Raw genomic sequence first — 12,836 nt, 5'->3', positions numbered from 1 at the left:
CATACAAATTTCGCATTAGACCCCTGCCCCCCCCCCCCCCTCACCACCTCTCTTACGTAATGGGAAACATATTGTGGGGGAGGGGGAGGGGGGGAGGTGCGGATACCCCACCCTGTTACCCTCGTACGATTTCATTCATTTCCAATCGCCGGACCGTGTTAGAGGGGTTGGCTTTACGGGCAGAAACCACCCCCTCTTGGCTGGCATTGCAACCACCCCCGAGCCAACGCCACACCACAGTCGAGACCATTCGAGACATCTTGGCGACGCATTTTGTTTTTTTTTTTTTCGTTTTCGTTTTCGTGGCACCGCACAGTGGGTCGGGAAGGCATTTCGAGTGGGATTACTGTGGCAAATCCCTAGAGGTATTTGAAGCCCAAACATTTCCCTATCCTGTGGAGGCTCTCCCCTCCGAAAATCCGGAAAAACATTTCAATACAATTAAACCATTTCCGGCTACTGTGCAGCACTTGGGCTGCAGCTGCCCCGTACTCGTATTCGGATACGTATTCCTCCCCGTCTTTGTGCAGCACCCCCACCCCCACCCACAGAGAGGGAGAGCGAGAGAGCGAGAGAGCGAAAGCGGGAAAAACATCTAGGCGCCAAAAACGGGCAAACTTTTTGTTGGGTAGCCGGCGGCAGAGCTTAACCCCACAAAACCCCACACCCCCACACCCCCACCCCCACACGTGTAACAGCTCCATCAGCAGATACATATGTATCTCTGTCTCGCTCGCTCTATGTATTTTTTCGCACATTTGTCTTAGATTTCCAAGTCAATTACATTTGATGTGTGCTCTCGTGTGTGTGTGTGTGTGTGTGGTATCTCTCTGCCGCCGTCTCTTTCCAAACACTTTAATAAATTTTGTAATTTTTCTTCGCAAAGACGCGTGTGCCTGCCATCAAAAGACAACACACCAACACATCGCAGCCCAAAAACCCTCCCACCATTCCATATGTACTATATGTGTGTGTGTGTGTGTGTTTGTGGGCCCTCGGGCCGTAAGACGCTTTAGCTTCGGTCGAGCGGCGCTCGTTGCTTGTTGCTCTTCGGTTTATCATCCTTCTCCTCTGCCGCCTCCCCCTCCTTCACCACAGCGAAAGTTTCGCTGCTCATTTGAAAAGTATTTTCGTAGGCACTTGCCACGATGGCTCGATGGCTCCGATGGCTTTGGCAGCCGTTCGTTTGGCAGCTACGGCACGTAATTCAAATTTAAAAATGTTTACATGCCTCACTGATGTATCTAATCCAAGTTTCGGCACGGACCCCGGCCCACCACCCCCCGCCACCGTCCGCCGTGCCGGTTTATTACCTGAAAATACAGTCGAAAGAAGTGCCTGCAGGGAAATTAATTGGCAAAAGACAGCGACAACGGCAACAAGAGGTAATGAAAGCCGGAAAAAAGTCAAAAATAGCAAATGGAAACTGCCTGTGTATCTCGTTTCAATTTGAATTTGGATCTGTTTCCATTTCATTCCCTTAAAGGCAACCATTGTCGGCGACATGATGAAACGCGCTCCTTTTTCGGGTATTATTCAGCGCAGTGCAACGGCAGACTTTGTTCTTCTCTCTTTCTGTCTCTCCTGTCAAAGCGCTTTCAGTCGTTCGGAGCGTAAAGTAAGACCCGAAAGAGCAAGAGGGCCATCATCAATGCACTGCAAACGCTGACGTTCGGCAGCGCTGCTGCGCTCTCACTCTGTTACAGATCGTTCCCTCTGTTGAAATGCACTCACTCTGTTAAAGAACGCACTCTGTTAAGGGGCGGTCTCTCTGTTAAAGTGCGTTCACTGTGTTAAAGAACGCACTCTGTTTAAGAGCTCTCATTCTGTTAAAGATCAGTTCCTCTGTTTAAATGCACTCCCTCTGTTCAATAACGCACTCTGTTAAAGGACGCTCTCTCTGTTAAAATGCATTCCCTCTGTTCAAGAACTCATTCTGTTAAAGGGCGCTCTCTCTGTTAAAATGCACTCCCTCTGTTCAACAACGCACTCTGTTAAAGTACGCTCATTCTATTAAAGTGCGTTCTCTCTGTTAAAGAGCGCTATCCCTCTGCTCAAGGAGGCTGTCTCTGTTAAAGGCCGCTCTCTCTGTTAAAGCGGGCTCTGCAGCCGCCGCTTCGGCTCTTGCTTTGATCTGCCGGCGTCGCCCGTCTCTCTCTTCGCATGGTTTGCTTGCAGATCTCGTACCTACCGAACATTTATCTGGCCGGGCATAAGAGCGAGCAATCGACAAAAAGCTTGGCATCTCAAACGCCGACAGTGCACGACAGAGTTTTCGTGAATTGATTGATATTTATCATGTGGTCGCTCTTTCTCTTTCTAACCCGCACGCATTGTCGCAGAAGAACGCGCTCTCTTCATCTTGTCCCTTTTGATTTCTCTCTCTCACTCACACCTACACGGCAAGGGGACAGATGGAGCAGCGGGACACGCAGAGGACAATAACAAACGATAGACAACGGCAGATAACACTGCAAAAAATCTCGTAGTGGATTCTGGGACCAAAATACACTGAGAATAATTTTAGGATAAAAATCCCATAAAATATCGCTTATAAAAGTTAGCCAATCATACTGGTTCCAAAAAACTGGTTCCTTAAACGGATACAATTATTTTCCCCTTAAAAATCGCAATGGAAAAGCTCTTAAAACTGGATTAAACGAAAAATTTATTGCAAGAGTGCATCCTTGGCATGGGGCGGCCTCCTTTTGATGATCATTCTACACTCTCGACTCGCAGGAGCACCGCGATTGGCCCAATCAGTCCCCTTCGGCACCGCCCAGCCCTCAATTGGCGGGCCAACTTCCTACCAAGAGCCTGACACCTGAAAGTGGCTGCCCCCTACCACCACCCCCGCCCAAGCCAAGAGCAACCGAGTGGCTTAATAACCAACTACAAGCCAGAACCACCACCAACAAACACCCACGCTAAATAATTTTAACACGAATTTGTGCTGGAAACTCCGTCAATAATTTGCCACCCAGACGCCCAGCCGCCCAGCCGCCCAGCCGCCCAGCCACCCAGGGCCTCGCTAATTGCTCTGAATGCATCGCCAAGTCGCCAAGTCGCGAAAGTATCTCGTGGATGCAGGCGACTGGGACGGGGACTGGGACTGGGACTGGGGATTGGGGCCTAAGTAGCTAACTGGCTGGCTGGCTGGCTGGCTGGCTGGTTGCTTGGCTGAAAGTAAATTTGCCAGTTGGCATGGAAATGGAAATGGAAATGGAAAATGAAAACGAAAACAAAAACCAACTTAGACGCCGCCAACCCGCAGATGTTTCGCATAAAAATGTATACATATATGCATACATGCATGTGTGTGTGCGAGTGCATATGTGTGTGTGTGTATATGCAAGTGGAAACTGCGGCAGGGGATGCATGTTCATGGGTCAGCTGTTCCACAGCCCGGCCACATGGCGCGTCCCGTCCCGTCCCGTTCCGCGTGCCTTCTGGGTCAAATAAAACCAAGAGCAAGACCAAGACCAAACATGCAGGGAGGAGGATGTGACGCTCGAGGCGCAGCGGCATAGAAATGTGGAATGAAAACCGAGGCCAAGGCAAACAGCCCCCGGCGGCCACACGCTTGGCTGACTCTCCCAGTCCAGAGTCGAGTCGAGTCGAGTCGAAGTTTGCCGATTTTCTGCTGCCTGCCAGGGGTGGTTGCGTTGGGACCAGGTAGCAGCAAAGGTCATCCCTCGCATCCCTCGCCAGGGCCCAGGGGTCAGGTAGGTCCGAGGAGCGTGTCCGTTCCAGGCATCGCCCCACATCCCAAAAGTTCCTCCACATCCCAAGTCAAAGTCCGTTCTGATGCGTGTCCATACCACGCATTTTTTTTTTTTTTCTCAAAATTACACATTACTTCATTCCCCTTTGGCTTTTGTTTATCTTCCATACAGCCATCCCCCATCCACAAATGACCATTTCCATTCTGGCTTTACATTACAAAATGATGAAAAATTGAAATTTTAAAAGAAAATTAATCCAGTGGCATAGGAATTAGTTAGCTCTATAATTCCCCCAACAAAAATCACAACAAACGAAAGTACGGTTTGAAAGATAGTAGCAAAAAAAAGATACGACCCGACGGGAGGGGTTTTTGGTAACGTTTTGGCACAAAGTTGCAAGACTCTGGACCCCTAAGCTGTACAATATTTTTGTGTGCATTTTTAAGGAAATATTTAGTGTTCATTTTCCAAGTTATGGCATAGAAAAATGTTTTACTTTTTTTGGTATTTCATCCACGGAGTTCAGTGGGGTAACGTTGCCAAATTCCGTGCTAATAAATATATTATATTATATTTTTGTTGTATATATTGTTATGAATAGAATCTCCTATTAGAAATAGTCAGTCTTTGCTCGGAGTTTTTTGAAACAACACACAAAAAACCTTTTCAAAATAAGGTCTCTCTCTATAGTATAAAAACCCTCTATTTTTATATTCCCCACCCGTAAAATACGAACCGTAAAAACATTACAATATTATAAATATTTTCTGGGATTTTTGTTTAAGACTTTTTAGAGAAAATTTTTATTAAGAATTATCTTTTTTAAATGCCAAAAAATACCAAAAATTGAAATTTTGCTTCTTTTTTACTTCATTTTTATTTTAGTAGAGGTAAAAATTTTTTTTTTGATTTTTTTAAATTTGTCTTTTATTTTAGTTAAGGAAAAAAAATTACTATAAAAATACCAAAAAATTTAAATTTTTGCTTCTTTTTTTTATTTCTTCTTTATTTTAGTAGATGCAAAAAAAATACAATAAAAATACCAAAAAATTGAAATTTGGCTCATTTTTGTATTTCTTTTATATTTTAGTAGAGGTAAAAAAAATACTATAAAAATACCAAAATGTTAAAATTTTGTTGTTATTTTTTATTTCTTCTTTATTTTAGTGGAGGTAAAAAAATTACTATAAAAATACCAAAGAAAATACCGAAAATTGAAATTTTGCTTATTTTTTAAGGGGTTTCAGATCAAAGTTACATGGAAATTGGACCTCAAATGGTTGAACGGGTGGGCATACGAGTGGCAGGGCACTCAATGTGCAACACAGATTGATGCGAGTATTCCGATATTCGCGAATATTGTTGAAAAGCGAATTTTTTCTCATAGAAAATACCCAATATTAAAGCGTTTCCGAACCCCAAAACTGCACTACTAAATGGAATCCCATCCAGAGGTAGATACATATCTGCATGGATTAAATGTATCTTAATTAGAAAACGGGTAAATGCGAAAGTTGTGGGGGATGCCGGTGCACTCAAGGCCTCCATATCGCACTCCACTCGACTTTCGTATAATTTACAACAAATTCTCGGCCCAGACATATTATGGCATTCCGAGTTGCATAATTAACCGAGCTAATGCCCTTCCCCGTACTCCAATCCCCATTCCTCCCTCCTTCTAACACCTACATACCGACACACACACACACATATGCAGGCGTTAGCCCCACCCCCAACCATTATTTTGACTCCTGCGGGTGGCATGCCTTCCTCTCAGCCCCTCAGCCTCCCCTCCACGGAGACCTTCTTTGGCTGTCAATTCGGAATTTTGATTTATTTCATAAGAATTCCCCTCCCCACCTCCCTCCTCCCTTGGGGCCATTGTCCTTTCTATCAACGGCTGAATTTTTTTCTGTCCAAAATCATGTATGGTTTCGTACAGTGCGTTTCATCGGTATTAGCACAGGCCACAAAGGGATTTGGGAGGTTTCCTTACTTCCTGTCGATTGGCGGGCCATTGGGATGGATGGCTTCCCTCCCCCCCATCACCCAAGTCCCATTTCCCATGAAGACTGCTATGAGGACAATCCAACAGATGTTCTTGTCTCCGAAGATCATACGAAAGAAGTCATTTTATTCGTGGTGTCCTTCCCAATTTCATGTCAGAGCCGTTCAGAGCCATTCACAGCGGTTCAGAGCCGTTAAAAGCCATTCAGAGGCGTTTAGACCCGTTCGGAGCCATTCAGAGGCGTTTAGACCCGTTCAGAGCCATTCAGAGGCGTTTAGACCCGTTCAGAGCCATTCACAGCGGTTCAGAGCCGTTCGGAGCCATTCACAGTGGTTCAGAGCCATTCAGAGCCCTTTAGATCCGTTCACAGCGGTTCAGAGCCGTTCAGAGCGGTTCAGAGTCGCTTAGACCCGTTCAAAGCCATTCAGAGCGCGTTCAGAGCCGTTCAAAGCCATTCAGACACGCTCAGAGCCATTCACAGTGGTTCAGAGCCAGTCAAAGCGCGTTCAGAGCCGTTCAGAGCCGTTCAGAGCCGTTCGCAGCCATTCACAGCGGTTCAGAGCCATTCAGAGCCCTTTAGATCCGTTCACAGCGGTTCAGAGCCGTTCAGAGTCGTTCAAAGCCATTCAGAGATATTTACAGCGGTTCAGAGCCGTTCAAAGCCGTTCAGAGCGGTTCAGAGTCGGTTAGACCCCTTCAAAGCCATTCAGAGCGCGTTCAGAGCCGTTCAGAACGCGTTCAGAGCCGTTCAGAGCCGTTCAAAGTCGTTCAGAGCGGTTCAGAGCGCGTTCAGAGCCGTTTAGACCCGTTCAAAGCCTTTCACAGCCATTCACCGCCGTTCAGAGCCGTTCGGAGATTACAAAATCCTACAGATATATAGACACCGCTCTCTCTTTAGTTTATTTTACTCCCCGTAATGTAATAATAAACCGCTTGAGCTGCAACAAACGCATTTGGTTGCAACAACTGCTCAAATACAAAAAAAAACGAAAATGGAACAGGATTCGAAAGAACAGCCACAAATGGAATAAGTTCAGGCAATCCGGGGAGGGTTGGAGATGACGCGCACTGTACGGCCGGGGCTGGCAGGGGATGCCAGAGCGGTGGCAATTTAATTTCTCTTAAATCTTTCTTTCAATTAAAACTTTTAATTGATTTACTCATACACATGAGCCATTTGACGCCAGCCACGAGGAGCCGCCGTCAAATATTATGGATCCGTTGTGGCAGCATCCCCATCCGCATTCGCATCCCCATCTGAGTACAACATAAGCCTGCGGGCCCAACGAGTCGGTTGCAGGTAATTTCTGGGGCAGCATTTGATTTGAGTAAATCAAATTAATTTACCGACTGGCTTCGCGCATACGGTTTCAATTTCGAGTCCAGTCCAGGCGCTCAACGAGCCGGACAATCGCCCCATGGACACACACGAGCTAATCCCCGGAGGAGGAGGAGGAGGAGGAGGAGGAGGAGTGTGGAGTGGGGGGCGTCTCCAGACGTCCAGTCAATCTCCAGTGAAGCAATTGAGACGCTTTGGAGAGCCGCGGCCCGTTCTTCGCACATCATTAATCTTGCGGCGGGGCCTCCGCTCATTAATTATGCTCTGGCCTCCGCCAAGGGGATAAGCAAATTCACAAGCTCCACTCGTGATTAGAAGGCAGCCCCCAAGGACATCCCAGGCCCAGTCCATCCAGACGGCTCTCGATTTGCATGTGAAGACAGGGGACCCTCCTCGGTTTTGGCTGTTCCAAGGTGAAATCGCTTTAAAACAAACCCCCTCGCGTGTCCAGAGTGAAATCGTGGGCGTGACACGACTCCCAGGGCCCAAAAGCATATGCATGGCGTGTGCACGACCCGTCTCGTGTCACACAGCCATCGCAGGGGACTCGGACGGGCAGCTAAGCGCCATGATAAATAGGCTGCGTGCTCGGGGGCACCCCCCTCCCCTTCCCCTCCCCCTCCCCCCTGACAGAGGGAGCACACACACACTCGAACATCTGCTTTGGCTGTGTGTATGATAAATTAACAGATTAGCGATCAGCAGTAACGGTATAAAACAAACGAATGGAGAAACGAGAAACGAGAAACGAGCAACGAGAAAGCAAAAATTAGCTCAACGCACACACTGGGCCCCGGGAGGGGGGCTGGGAGGGGCTCTGGGGGTGGGGTGTGGGGGGGGCGGGGGGGAGAGACGGGTAACATAAATGAATAATGTGCACTAAGCGTAAAGCCCACATGGGAATTGAAATTAAAAGGACAATAGATAAAACACACGCACAGCACACGAGGCTCACCCCCCCCCCCCCCTTGGCACCTCCCCTCTCCCAACGCTTTCGCATATCCTGCGGCATTATGAATGGACCACATGTATTTGCATATGTGTGCGTGTGTGTGCTTTTTGCATGGGTGTGCAGTTCACGTCTTGAGTAAATAAAACGGAACGGCAGCCATGTGGGACGCGGCAAGGGTCGCGGCTCTACTTTTATGGCCGGTAGTGTTTTATGGAATGTCCTCACCGCCATTTGGGAGGTGTTTATACATACATTCCATTCTATATGTTTCCACTTTTTGTTCCCTACCAACGCCAGAGGGCGCACACTGCACGAGGAAGAGTGCGCGTGAGGGAGAGAGATATGGCCATAATATGGATCCAAACTGATCCAGTTTCAGCAATCTGCTAGATCTGGTCATGCTCTAACAGTGGGTTGTCACAGCAGACTGTACGCCCAATTTGGTGGCTCTAGCTCTGCCGAGTCTCTGAGAAGAAGGCCTCAAAGAAGTCAGAGAAAACAGACGAATCGACTCCTAGACTCTTTTGGAGTATGATCAAGCTCCAAGCCTCTTCCACATCGGAATTGTTTCGCCACTGACTCTCTGTAAATCTTTATGCAGTTCCATCACACATTCTCTGGCATTCCATGGCTCTTCTTCGCGGACGCCGCATCTGCTCGCTCCTGTGGTTGCACCACACCACACCCAGCTGTACAACATATACATTTATGGTCCACGAGTACGTGGCAGGCCACTGTAGCCCCTGCCACTGCCCCTAGCTTTTCCCCCTGGGGTTGGATTTTAATATTTAATAATCAAAGCGAAGAGCAGCAACCATGACTTAGTCCTTTACTGCGTGGAATCCTTGACAACTCTCTTTGTCCCTTTCGATTTCTGTTCCCTTTCGAGGCGTTGGTCGACCAGTGGATCCACAGATGGTGCCAAATTTTGGCTGAATGTGGAGGGAGGAGGTAGATCGACCTCAACTTTTCAGATCTGCAGGAATATGTCGGCTATGGCCAGTGGCTCTGTGCCTCTACCTCTGGCTCTTGGTCTGGCTGTGCTTTTGGCTCTTTCTCTGGCTCTGGCTCTGCCTTTGGCTTTGGCTCTGCTCTGGCTCTGGCTCTGGCTCCTGCTCTGGTTGTGCCTCTGCCTCTGTAACTACAGGCCTGCCAGCAGTGCAAAATCTTCGGCATTCTGCTGTCTGCCTTTCGCAGAGAGCAGCCTTTGCAGATGGCAATCGAGAAAGGGGACAACGCCCGAAAGTAGCTACCAAATCTGCCCGGCTAATGGCTCTTTTTGACCACGGGAAATGCCTGAATGTGCCAGCGTGTGGTAACCCCATCGAAAGGCTAGTTCCGTATGGTCTCCACATGCATTCAGTGGAGCTACTGGCCGCCACGAAGGGTCTGCCAAGCACAGAGCAAGATATCCACACTTATTCGAGTGATTTCAAACCTTATCTGTAGCCATATCCATATCTGTCTCTGTATCTGTCTTTGTATCTGCATCTGTATCTGTATATCTGTTATCAGGTCTGTGGGGGAGCGATAAACACGTTATTTAGCTTGCAAAATGCCGCCGGCTAGAGTCGAAACTGAATCCAAAAGGGGTTCCATCCACAGACAGGCCACAGACCCGTGTCCCCAACGCCAGGGGATAACTTTGCCAAAGACCAATCGAAAAACGTCGACACTCGAGAGGCAAGAGGGGCACGGGGGTGGGGCGATGGAAATAGAGTCGTCGCATTTTCCACCTTGAGGCGCAGAGGAGTGACGGAGTCGTGGCGGGGCGGTCTCTCTCTCATAAATGGCAACTATTGACAAGGTTCCAACAATCAATGCTGATGATAACGACGACGACGACGACGACGACGACGACGACGACGAAGACGATGTCGCTGTGGGAGGAGAGGCTTCACCTTGGGGGAAGGTTGGGGATGCACTGCATCGGGGCACAGTGGGCACCGAACAGCTCAAAACATGCCAGAGAACGGAAAGGACCTCCCAAAGAACCCAAGAATCGCAGAACGCATACATTGAAGTGCGTCGCTGAGAGCCGAGCGGGAGAACTACCAGCCGAAGAGGGCCGAAGAGAGCCGAAGGTGTGAGCTGCCAGCCGAAGAGAGCCGAAGGTGAGAACTGCCAGCCGAAGCGAGCCAAAGGTGAGAGCTTCTACCCGAAGAGCCGCGTTGACCAATTCTTCCATAGGACTAAAGTCAAACGAGTGGATTTTTCATCATTTAATAACTCAATACGATTATTGTGGATCCCGAAGTGAGCTAAAACCAGCAAGGACCTCGAGAAAGGCCTAGCATAAGCTCCTGAAAGGGTTTCTCCGTCCGTTACTCGTGTGATTTTCCAAGTGCCAAAGAACGCCTCTCTGAAGAGGTGCAATATAGGGATCTAGGAAGCGATCCTGCTAGATGCATCAGGCAGGAAGGACGGCAGGATCGGGAAGTGTCGCGCACTCCACTGTGCACTGTGCACACGCACACGCTGCTCTCCTCTCACTCGGAAGGTGATGATGCTGATGCGGCCGTGGAAGAGAAGGGAAAAGAGGAGGTGATGCGGCCGTGGAGGAGAAGGGAAAAGAGGGTGTGATGGGGCCGTGAAAAGGAAGGTAAAGAGGGGGCGATGCGGCCGTGGAAGAGTGGGCAAAGAGGGGGGGCGATGCGGCCGCGGAAGAGTGGGCAAAGAGGGGGGGCGATGCGGTATTGCGTTGTTGCGCTGTTATGGTGGGGGTGGAGTGGGGTGGTTGTGGGTGCGGGTGCGGGTTGTTTGCTGCTGTCATCGTTGCCGTTTAATGTTGAATGCTGTACGTTGTCCCCCCTCCTGTCGTTCCGATGGTGGCAAGAACATTTTCATTGCGATTGTCACTTGGAAACCGAACCGAACGGAACGAAACGAAACGGAACGTAACGGGAGCATGTTTCTTGCACTTTCGTGTTGCCGATAGGGCGGGGAGCAGGGGCAGGGGCAGGGGCAGGGGCTTATCAGAAGGCAAACAACACGGACGGAACGGAGACAGAGACAGCGACAGAGATTGGGAAAGGGACAGAGTGGGAGAGGGGGGAGGGAGTTGGGGTTACGTTATCTTATTACTTATTGATTTTGTGTTATCAGCTGGGGGAGTGGGGTGAAAGCAGGGGCGGGACGGGGCGGGGCGAGGCGAGGCGAGGCGAGTAAACAAAACAATATCCCACCACGAGCGCTGGTCGACTCGACTCGACTCCGTGGTACCTCATTACGGAGTATATATATGTATGTATGTGTCTGTGTGTGTTTGTGTGAGAAAGGAAGGGCCAGCGTTGTGCGCGTAAAAACTTGCTGCATGCCACAAAAGCAAAGGCAAAAGTAAAAGCTGAAGCAGCAGCAGGGACAGGCACTTGAAGCACTCACTCTACCAACAAATAACCAAAGTTTGTTGCTGCTGCTGATGGCTTCCTCCGGGTTGCAGGACCAAGCGCAGATACAGATACACAAAACAGACGCAGCCACAGATACAGATACAGATGCAAATACAGCTGCTTCTTCAGAGATGGTGAAAATGAAAAAAAAAAACGGAATATATTTTTTGGTAAACTATGTAAATACATATTTGCATACATTTGTAGGTACATAGATACAAAGATACATAGATACATAGATACATTCTAGCCCTGGCCTTTGAGTGCTCCAGCCAGGTTTTCCATCATCTTTGGACATCATTGAGGGTCAATACAGCCCCTTGGAACGGGGTGCAGGGAAGGGGCTAGGGGGTTGGGGGCTTGGGGCCTGGAGTCTTGGGGCTTGGGGAAATGATTAAGGGCGACAAAGTACCGTCGCGAATGTCTGGCCGTATGCAAATTTGCACAGCAACATTGTGTCTGAAGGATGCTCGTGGCACCCCCCCCCCCCCCCCCCCCCCCCCCCGCCTTTCCCTTAGACAACGCGCTGCGCAGACTGCAGTTTTGTGCACTTGATTTATGGCCGGGGGCTGCGTCTCCGACGCTCGTTTAGGCAGCAACAAGTGAGGGGGGGGAGGGGGTGCGGAGAGGTGCGGCCAAATGGGTTGGTTGACCCCCCCACCCCTCCGTAATGGGGAAAAGAATCAATGTTGTGCTCCGATTCCAAACGAAAAGTTTCACACACACACACACACACACACACACACACATACGTTCCTTATCAGTGTGTGGGCTTGGAATCAAATTTCAGTCATCAAACAGCGATTTGTACCGAATGCCGAATGCCGAATGCCGAATGCCGTCGCTGGAATTAAGCAATAAACAAATGCCGACGGCAAATGCATGTCCCCGTCATGGCAGCAAGACACGAGACAGGAGCTTCGTTTCGTGTCTTCCAAGTTTGTTATTATATTTAAACATTATAAGCAAGCAAGTCCACCCCCCCCACCCCAATCGTGTGGTTCCTTGTCCATGGGAAAATAAATCATTCAATTCCGATATTTCGGGTGACGCCATATTTGTCAAATGACGTTTAAATTTATGGGCAAATGATATATGAGTAACGTACACAGACACACACACACCTAAGAGATTGCATTGCTGGCACAGTGGGTCCAATAACATGCCTCATACATACATACATATGTATTGGGTATATAGAAACGCTCTAGTATGTCCCCTTCTGCTCCCACCCATGATCTGGCTGGCACTTCTCTTGAGTGGATGTGCATTTCTGGTGTGTGTGTGTGCGTGCATTGAGAAGTTCAACAGCCGCACACGCAGGGCGGCGACACATTCACATGAAGTTCATGTGTGTTTTCGCGTCATACGATATCGGCCGCTCTCTCAACAGAAATGCGATTTGTTTCTCTCTCTTTCCACT

At 48.8% G+C, this 12,836-nt stretch overlaps 1 protein-coding gene and 1 long non-coding RNA gene across 4 annotated transcripts in view; one reads left to right on the top strand and one right to left on the bottom strand.

The window, feature by feature from the left end:
* Positions 1-12,836, bottom strand: part of LOC108156988 — a 123,403-nt gene that overhangs the window by 105,706 nt on the left and 4,861 nt on the right. The gene's annotated exons all lie outside the window — the stretch shown is intronic.
* LOC117186787 lies at positions 3,600-4,449 on the top strand. The gene is made up of 2 exons (XR_004471693.1): positions 3,600-3,725; positions 3,897-4,449. It is a non-coding gene; the product is annotated as an uncharacterized LOC117186787 (long non-coding RNA).

The sequence above is a fragment of the Drosophila miranda genome, chromosome XL (assembly GCF_003369915.1).
Source record: "Drosophila miranda strain MSH22 chromosome XL, D.miranda_PacBio2.1, whole genome shotgun sequence".
Lineage (NCBI taxonomy): Eukaryota > Metazoa > Arthropoda > Insecta > Diptera > Drosophilidae > Drosophila > Drosophila miranda.
Note: the sequence above shows the minus strand (reverse complement) of the source record. Positions and strands in the feature narration are given on the sequence as shown.